Genomic DNA, 8,327 nt, shown 5'->3' with positions numbered 1-8,327 from the left:
CTTAAGTATCTAAAAGGGCACTGTTACAATAAAGAGTTGACAGCAAACATTTTGCTGTTTGAAGTAGTGGAGAAGCTGTGCTTTTTCTGGCATGCTGATGTCACCTGCGAATGATGCAACGGTGTGTTTTGATGCAATTTGTGTCTTTAGAAAGAGCAGAAAGAATGTTTACGAAGCACTCCATCATGAAGGCGACACCCCTTTTAAATATTAACAACATTATTGCAGTTTCTCAGCCTGCTATTGCCACATCAGTATGGGGTTTGATGGTAGTGATTATCTCCATGGGGCTTAGTTAGTTGAAGCGGAGCAATCCTTTAGTCTACAACCTATGGGGAGGAGGGGAAGGGAACTCAGATGGACCCGCACTCTGAGAGCATATATCGCAAAATTCCCAACCCACAATTTTTAATCCATTTGGATGGACAATCATGGTTTGAGAGTGGCAATGCTACGATATGCACTCCCAGCATGTGTCCAGGAGCAGGTGCATCGGAACTTTTACCCCTTTAACAGTATTTTAGTTGATCATATTGTTTGGAACACAGGAGTATATTTTCCAATTGATGAAGTTCACACAGGAGTACATAACGAGCTCCTACTATTTTCCTATGGGGACTACCCTTATTTGTGTGTTAACACATTTAAAATAATTTGAAATAAATGGATTCATGCTTGTCTAAAAAGAGCAAACTTTTAAGTATATGTGAAGTTTGCTGATCGGAAATTATATCCTATTATGTTTTAAATATAAGAAGAAATCAAAAAATTCTTACCTATTCTTCCTGTGTTGGAGGGAAGACCAGTGGTAATTTTGTGCTGGGAGTGTTAATGGGAGGGATACTCTAAATAAATAAGAAAAATTGATTACATACAAACATATAAAAAATGTTGGATAGGCCCATTAAGCCCACCCCACCCAGTCATGGTCTACCCACACACACCACTGGCACATTCCCTAACCATACTATCTGCTGGAGACATAAAAAAGTGTGTGTGTGGGGTGAGGCGAGGAGGGGGGTGGCGGTGGGTGGGGGGGGGTTGTGGTGTGTGGAAACTGCAATCAATTCAGGAGAAAACTCTGAGAAATTCCTCTTTGGCTCCCTTAGATAAGCAAAGTTCCAGGACACTGCAGTTGCCATAACTTCTCATAATCGCAATGAAAGAAGAACTCACTCCCTATAATTTAAAATTTCCTTTACAAAAGAAAGGATTTGCATTTATATAGCGCCCTTCACTTCCCTAGGGTGTCCCAAAATGTTTCACAACCAGAGAAGAAATTTTGAAATGTAGTCACTGTGGTAATGTAGGTAAATGCGGCAGCCAATTTGCGCACAGCAAGGTCCGACAAACAGCAATAAGGTAAGTGACCAGAGAATCTATTTTGGTGGGACTTGTCAAATTCCCATACCCACTACAAATTTAGGAAGGCTGTTCCAGAGGGTGATTATTTTCTGTAAAAATACTTCCTGGCATCTAACCTAGCTCTTTGTCTTTGTATTTTATATGTATGATGATCTCTGATTCTACATCCCTAACCAACTCAAATAACCTAATCAATCTGACTATGTCCAATATTTCCCTTGAATATAGAAGATTAAGGGGTGATCTAATTGAAGCATTTAAAATGATTAAAGGATTTGAGAGAGTAGATAGCGAGAAACTACTTCCTCTGGTGGGAGAGTCCAGAACAAGGGGGCATAACCTTAAAATTAGAGCTAGGCCGTTCAAGGGTGATGTCAGGAAGCACTTCTTCACACAAAGGGCAGTGGAAATCTGAAACTCTTTCTCCCAAAAAGCTGTTGAGGCTGGGGGTCAATTGAAAATTTCAAAATTGAGATTGATAGATTTTTGTTAGGCAAGGGTATTAAGGGTTACAGAACCAAGGCAGGTAGATGGGGTTAAGGTACAGATCAGTCATGATCTAATTGAATGGCGGAACAGGCTCAAGGGGCTGAATGGCCTCCTCCTGTTCCTATGTTCCTAATACCATCATCATTTTAAAAGTGTCAATCATGTCCCCTTTAAGCCTTTATTTTAGTAAAGCAAACAGCCCAAACTCTTGGAGCCTATGTTCATAACTAAGAGCCTTTAGACTTGGTAATGTTCTGATTGCCCTCCTTTTAACCTTCTCTAGAGCATCAATATCATTTGCCAAAATGGGACAAAATACACCAACTGCAGGCCATTATTGATGTGCTTCTAATGAGTTTATTGCATTGTTTTCGTTTCCACATCTTTTAAAATTCTTTCCATTACCTTGTTAATATGCAATTTGAACGAAAGCTTCACTCAGTACGGAAATCCTTTTTGCCGCTCACCTGATTTCAGCCCTTACTAAATGGATGCTGTTGAAGTTGAGATCTTACCAGATGATCTCAGTTCTGAATTGATGGATGCTGCTAATGCAAACTAAATTTATCGGGTACATTAAAGAAGCCACAGGGCCTACTCGTTTGTCAAGTCAGCAGTTTATTTTGAAATGGTATTAGAGCCAGATTTGACTTTTGTGGAAAAAAGAGCAGAGATGACCAATTATTTTGTTGTTGGAATTTTGAACCCACTAATGAAAGTACAAGAACACGTGGTTTTAAAACATATGTTTCCTGAGAACACAGTTTTTGTTACCAATAAAAGAAGCCAGTTAGTGAGCACTTGCAATAATGAGGCTTTAATGCGTTTTAAAACACTGTATAAATGTCATTAAAGGAGCTGTGGAAGACGCAAATTTTGTAGAGAACAATTGAGGAGCGTGCAATTTACCACATACTGTACTCCCCAGAGCCACGAGCAAAAGTTCCGATGCGGAGGCCGCTCTGCGAATCTGCTAAGGAGGCAGCATCTGTAACAATTTGTCATTGAAAGAGTGTCAACTATTCAGTGGATCAGGCGACAGGTCGTGAAGAAGTCATGGGACTTATAGCACAAAGGTAAGGCGCATGAATATTGCTATAAAGTAGAAGTACAAGACATATATGGAAATAAAGGAAAGTAAGAGTGAGTGGAGAGCTGTACAAATTCACTGCTGAAAGAGAGAAATGCTAGTAAGAATATAAGCGAGGTATTAAAATTGAAAATAGGGTTATGCAAATTACTTTATGCATTTCATGAGGGGACGGAGAAAGGGGAAAGTGGAGTTGATGTAGAAGATCAGCCATGATCTTATTGAATGGCGGAGCAGGTTCGGAGGCTGTATGGCCTACTCCTGCACTGATGTTCTTATGTACTGCAAGAGAAATCTCTGAGCCAAATCAACTCATCCCAATCCCCAATGATTTTATGTTTAAAGGCAAGGTTGATGCACAGCAGGAGGGCAGAGCATGCAAGGGCTGATGTGCCCTATGACCAGAAACCACTCACTACATGTAAGGAAACCATAGATGAGTTATTTGCAAGGGAAATCTGGGTAGCTTTATAATGGCAGAGAATAGAGAAGCCAGTGGAACTATTAGCGTGGGCTGTATGGAGAATATATGAGTGATTCCACGGCCAGGTGCTTCTGGGGAGTCCACCTCAGGAAATCGCTGGTACACAGCATGTGGTTTCCCAGATGTGCTCCCTCCAGGTACCACTCCCCACTGGGATTGACCAATCATAGTAATCACCCCTTTATGATTTGTATGATATGTTAAATCCATACACAACAATTGTTTAGAAGCGCATTAATGGCACATACAATAATAATACTAGGACAAATTTTCTGTTTCTGCACCTGGGGCACTGGCAGCTCTTATCATGAAACTGCCTCAATTTTAAAATTCTCATCCTTGTTTTCAAATCCCACTATGGCCTCGCCCCTCTGTATGTCTGTAACCTCCTCCAGCCCGACAACCTCCCGAGCTCTCTGCGCTCCTCCAATTCTGGATTCTTGCGCATCCCCGATTTTAATTGCTCTACCATTGGTGGCTGTGCTTTCAGCTGCCTAGGCCTTAAGCTCTGGAATTCCCTCCCTAAACCTCTCCGCCTCTCTACCTCTCTCTCCTCTTTAAAGATGGTGCTTAAGTCCTACCTCTTTGACCAAGCTTTCGGTCATCTGTCCTAATATCTCCTCTGCGGCTTGGTGTCAAATTTTGTTTGATAACGCTCCTGTGAAGCACATTGGGACATTTTACTATGTTAAAGGTGCTATATAAATGCAAATTGTTGTTGTGTTGGTGGTGGTGGTGTGCTAGATCCCCTCCCCCTACCACCCTCGTTTATGCAGAGGTGGAAAGTTTACCCGACAGTACCTAAATGGATAAATGTGCTTATGGACTCATAAGGGGTCATTTTCCACTGCTGGCCGGGAGCTTTGTCCACCGAGGAATGTTGGCCACCTGCTGCAGGTGATTTGCGGTCATTAATTAAAATGGTTGGAAAATCAAGCACAGCACAAGCCCAAATTTCCGAGGCGGGCTGGTGGAGGCGAGTCTGCCCACTGGCAACACAAAGTCAGAAAGCTGTCCCTGTCGTGTGCCACCTGCTGCTCTTCACAGAGCATGGAGAACTCAATTTTAATCCAATGAAATAAATCCAATAGGGAATTCAGGAGAAACTTCTTTACCCAGAGAATGGTGAGAATGTGGAACTCACTACCACAGGGAGTAGTTGAGACGAATAGCATAGATGCATTCAAGGGGAAGCTCGATAAGCACATGAGGGATAAAGGAATAGAAGGATATGTTGATGGGGTTAGATGAAGAGGGGTGGCAGGAGGCTCATGTGGAGCATAAACACTGGCATGGACCAGTTGGGCTGAATGGCCTGTTTCTGTGCCGGAAATACTTTGTAATAGAATGGTTACAGGCTGCCCTGAGGGAGGATTCGGAGACCTAATAGGGGCTGATTATTCTATACTCAGACAATCCTGAAGAGATGTCCTTTAGAAGGGCCGATAGGACCTGTCAGTTGCTTCATATGTCAGTGGCAGTTCTTTGCCTCTGTGTAGCCTGAGGTACAAAATAGGAGAAGTTTGCAACACACAAGGACAAATGTAGGAGCAAAGCACATCCACCACAAGCACTGCAAAATGTAATAATATGAATTCACTTTCAGTGTACCTTGAAGCCCTCAGCCTTTCATTATGCAGAAAAGGAAGCAACAGGTTTCCAAAAGCCACACCAACCAGGTGGTTTATTCCTGAGATGTATCCTTTTAGGTGCCTGGAAGTTGTTGAGTGTGGCAACCTTCACTATAACTGAGATTGCATTGCAGATGGTTGGCTGCACCGGCAGGTATTCATGAACCAGGCGGCACTCCTCAGGCAGGAAACCCGGTTGCCATATGGTGTGCCCACACCGTTAGAGGAGTACCTGCATCTTGCGCCTCTATTTTCCCAGACCTACTTCTCCTAATGCAATAAGCCTGCCAAAACTCACATGCTCTTGAGCAGAAGACTCCTCTGTACTATTCCCTTCCTTTAACGCTTCCAAATCTCACTTGTGTCAGGTCTGGCCCAGAGTTAAATACTCACTTTGCAGTTTGATCCCGCAGCTGCAGAAAGATGAATAGGTTCAGCATCAATGACTTTAACAAAACTGCAGCAAGTGGTTCATCAATCTGTTTTTGGAAGGGTAGGAATCCACAGAACAGCACTACGCACTGATAATGAATCCGACAGTGCTTTCTACCAACTTTGCAGCACATTTTCCTCTCTCTACCTTTTGACTAAAAGTAGTGAAGAGGGTAAAACATGGTCTTAAATAACAACCTCAATCAGTTTGTATTTGCAATCAACAATCTTCATTGTTGAACAGTGCGTGCATATGCCTCCTCAAATTCGGCTGCCCTCAAAAGTTTGTCACTATCCTCCGCCTGCTTCACGACGACATGCAAGCCGTGATCCTGACCAATGGTTCCACCACAGACCCAATACACGTACAAACCGGGGTCAAGCAAGGCTGTGTCATCGCACCAACGCTCTTCTCAATCTTCCTTGCTGCAATGCTCCATCTCACCCTCAGTAAGCTCCCCACTGGAGTGGAGCTAATTTACAGAACAAACGGGAAACTGTTCAACCTCCGTCGCCTCCAGTTCAGATCCAAGGTCGTCCCATCCTCTGTCATCGAATTACAGTATGCAGACGATGCTTGCATCTGCGCTCACTCGGAGGTCGAGCTCCAAACCATCGTAAACACCTTCACCGAAGCATATGAGAGCATGGGCCTTACACTAAACATCCATAAGACAAAGGTCCTCTACCAACCTGCCCCCGCCACACAGTGCTGCCCCCCGATTATCAAAATCCATTACAAAGCCTTGGACAACGTGGACCACTTTCCATACCTTGGGAGCCTACTGTCAACAAGGGCAGACATCGACGACGAAGTCCAACACCGCCTTCAGTGTGCCAGTGCAGCCTTCGGTCGCCTGAGGAAGAGAGTGTTTGAAGACCTGGACCTCAAACCCGGCACTAAGCTCATGGTCTACAGGGCAGCAGTGATACCTGCCCTGCTGTATGCCTCAGAGACATGGACCATGTACAGCAGGCACCTCAAAGCACTGGAGAGGTACCACCAACGCTGTCTCCACAAGATCCTGCAAATCCATTGGCAGGACAGGCGCACCAACGTCAGTGTTCTTGCTCAGGCCAACATCCCCAGCATCGAAGCTCTGACCGCGCTCAATCAGCTCCGATGGACGGGTCACATTGTCCGCATGCCCGATACGAGACTCCCAAAACAAGCGCTCTACTCGGAGCTCCGGCACGGCAAGAGAGTCCCAGGTGGGCAGAGGAAATGCTTCAAGGACACCCTCAAAGCCTCCTTGAAAAAGTGTAACATCCCCACCGACACCTGGGAATCCCTGGCCCAAGACCGCACAAAGTGGAGGAGAAGCATTCGGGAAGGCGCGAACACCTCGAGTCTCTTTGCCGGGAGCAAGCGGAAGCCAAGCACAGGCAGCGCAAGGAGCGCACGTCAACCCAAGCACCCCACCCACCCGCCCCTTCAACCACCGTCTGCCCCACCTGTGACAGAGACTGTAGGTCCCGCATTGGACTAATCAGTAACCTACGAGCTCATTTTTAATGTGGAAGCAAGTCATCCTCGGTTCCGATGGACTGCCTAAGAAGAAGAAGGATAACAGAAATATATAAATGAGGTAATATCGCTTTCAGCATTAAAAGATGTCAAACGATCACTGGTTTACTGAGTAAATCAAGTTGTAGGATTTTTAATGAAAGAAACAGAAAACGCTGGAAGCACTGGGCAGGTCAGGCAGCATCTGTGGAGAGTGGATGGTAAGGTTAATGTTTCAGGTCGATGACCCTTCGTCAGAACACTGAAACGTTAACCCGAACCTTCCTCTCTCCGCAGATGCTGCCTGACCTGTTGAGTGTTCCCAGTGTTTTCTGTCCTGATTTCAGATTTCCAGCGCCTGCAGTATTTTGCTATTTGCAGGATGTTTACCGGTGTTTTGGGGATCGCATTCCTCCCTTCCATCAGTTTTTCCATGAAAACAGCACGCTGGTGGTTTTGACCAGGAGTGAACAGTCAAAGATACAGAGTCGGGCATCTCCACTAGTTGTCCACAGATCCTTGTGGTTGCTGTTTCAGGTAATAACAATTCTAAAAATACATTTTTTTAAAATTCTGTTGCAGGTATCCTCTACTACAGTTTGGCAAATTAGTAATAGCTGTTCTCCTAAGAAAACAAGTTATTTGCTTCAGTTACACAAAGTTCTAATTAATAATAACCCTGTTTTTCCTTTATCTGCACAATGTTCTACTTAATTATAGTGTGGTGGAGCCACCAAAGGACTCAGAGCAGTTGTACATAATTCCTTTAACAGCAATGTAGTTACTGCCTGTGTCTGTACCTTTAATTACACTGTTTAACTGTACTATGTCTAGTTACCTTTACAGCGTGGTTTCAACGTGATGACGTCATGTCGTTAGTCACATGATTCCCCAACGGCAGGAAGAACGTGATGACATCATGACGTCAGCTTTAAGACCAGAGGATCAGTCCTCGTGGAGCCTTCAATGAGAGCAGACCTGTATTCGATGTATTCCAGCAGTTTCCAGTTAAAACTTGCTTTGTTCCATTAAAGTTCGTTATTTTGATTGCCTGAGTCGAACTCAGTCGTTTCGTTAGGAACCTCCGTTCCTACATTGGTGACCCCGACTTTCGTGAACAGTTTTCACGGAAGATCTCCAGCATGGACACGAGCGCCGTGACTCTGAAACTGCCACAGTTCTGGGAGCAACAACCAGATGTCTTTGAGGATGTAACATACAGGGTGGATAAAGGGGAACCAGTAGATGTAGTGTATTTGGACTTCCAAAAGGCATTTGACAAGGTTCCACACAAAAGATTACTGATCAAGATAAGAAATCATGGGATTG

The 8,327-nt window shown here is 44.3% G+C and overlaps 1 long non-coding RNA gene across 1 annotated transcript; it reads left to right on the top strand.

The window, feature by feature from the left end:
• Positions 1 to 2,639: 2,639 nt before the first annotated feature.
• On the top strand, positions 2,640 to 8,046 carry LOC147121450 (uncharacterized). Its single transcript, XR_015077548.1, has 2 exons — positions 2,640 to 2,930; positions 7,833 to 8,046. It is a non-coding gene; the product is annotated as an uncharacterized LOC147121450 (long non-coding RNA).
• The last annotated feature ends 281 nt before the right edge of the window (positions 8,047 to 8,327 follow it).

Source organism: Somniosus microcephalus, chromosome 3 (genome assembly GCF_052327205.1).
Source record: "Somniosus microcephalus isolate GS21.2 chromosome 3, FLI_Smic_1.0, whole genome shotgun sequence".
NCBI lineage: Eukaryota > Metazoa > Chordata > Chondrichthyes > Squaliformes > Somniosidae > Somniosus > Somniosus microcephalus.
Note: the sequence above shows the minus strand (reverse complement) of the source record. Positions and strands in the feature narration are given on the sequence as shown.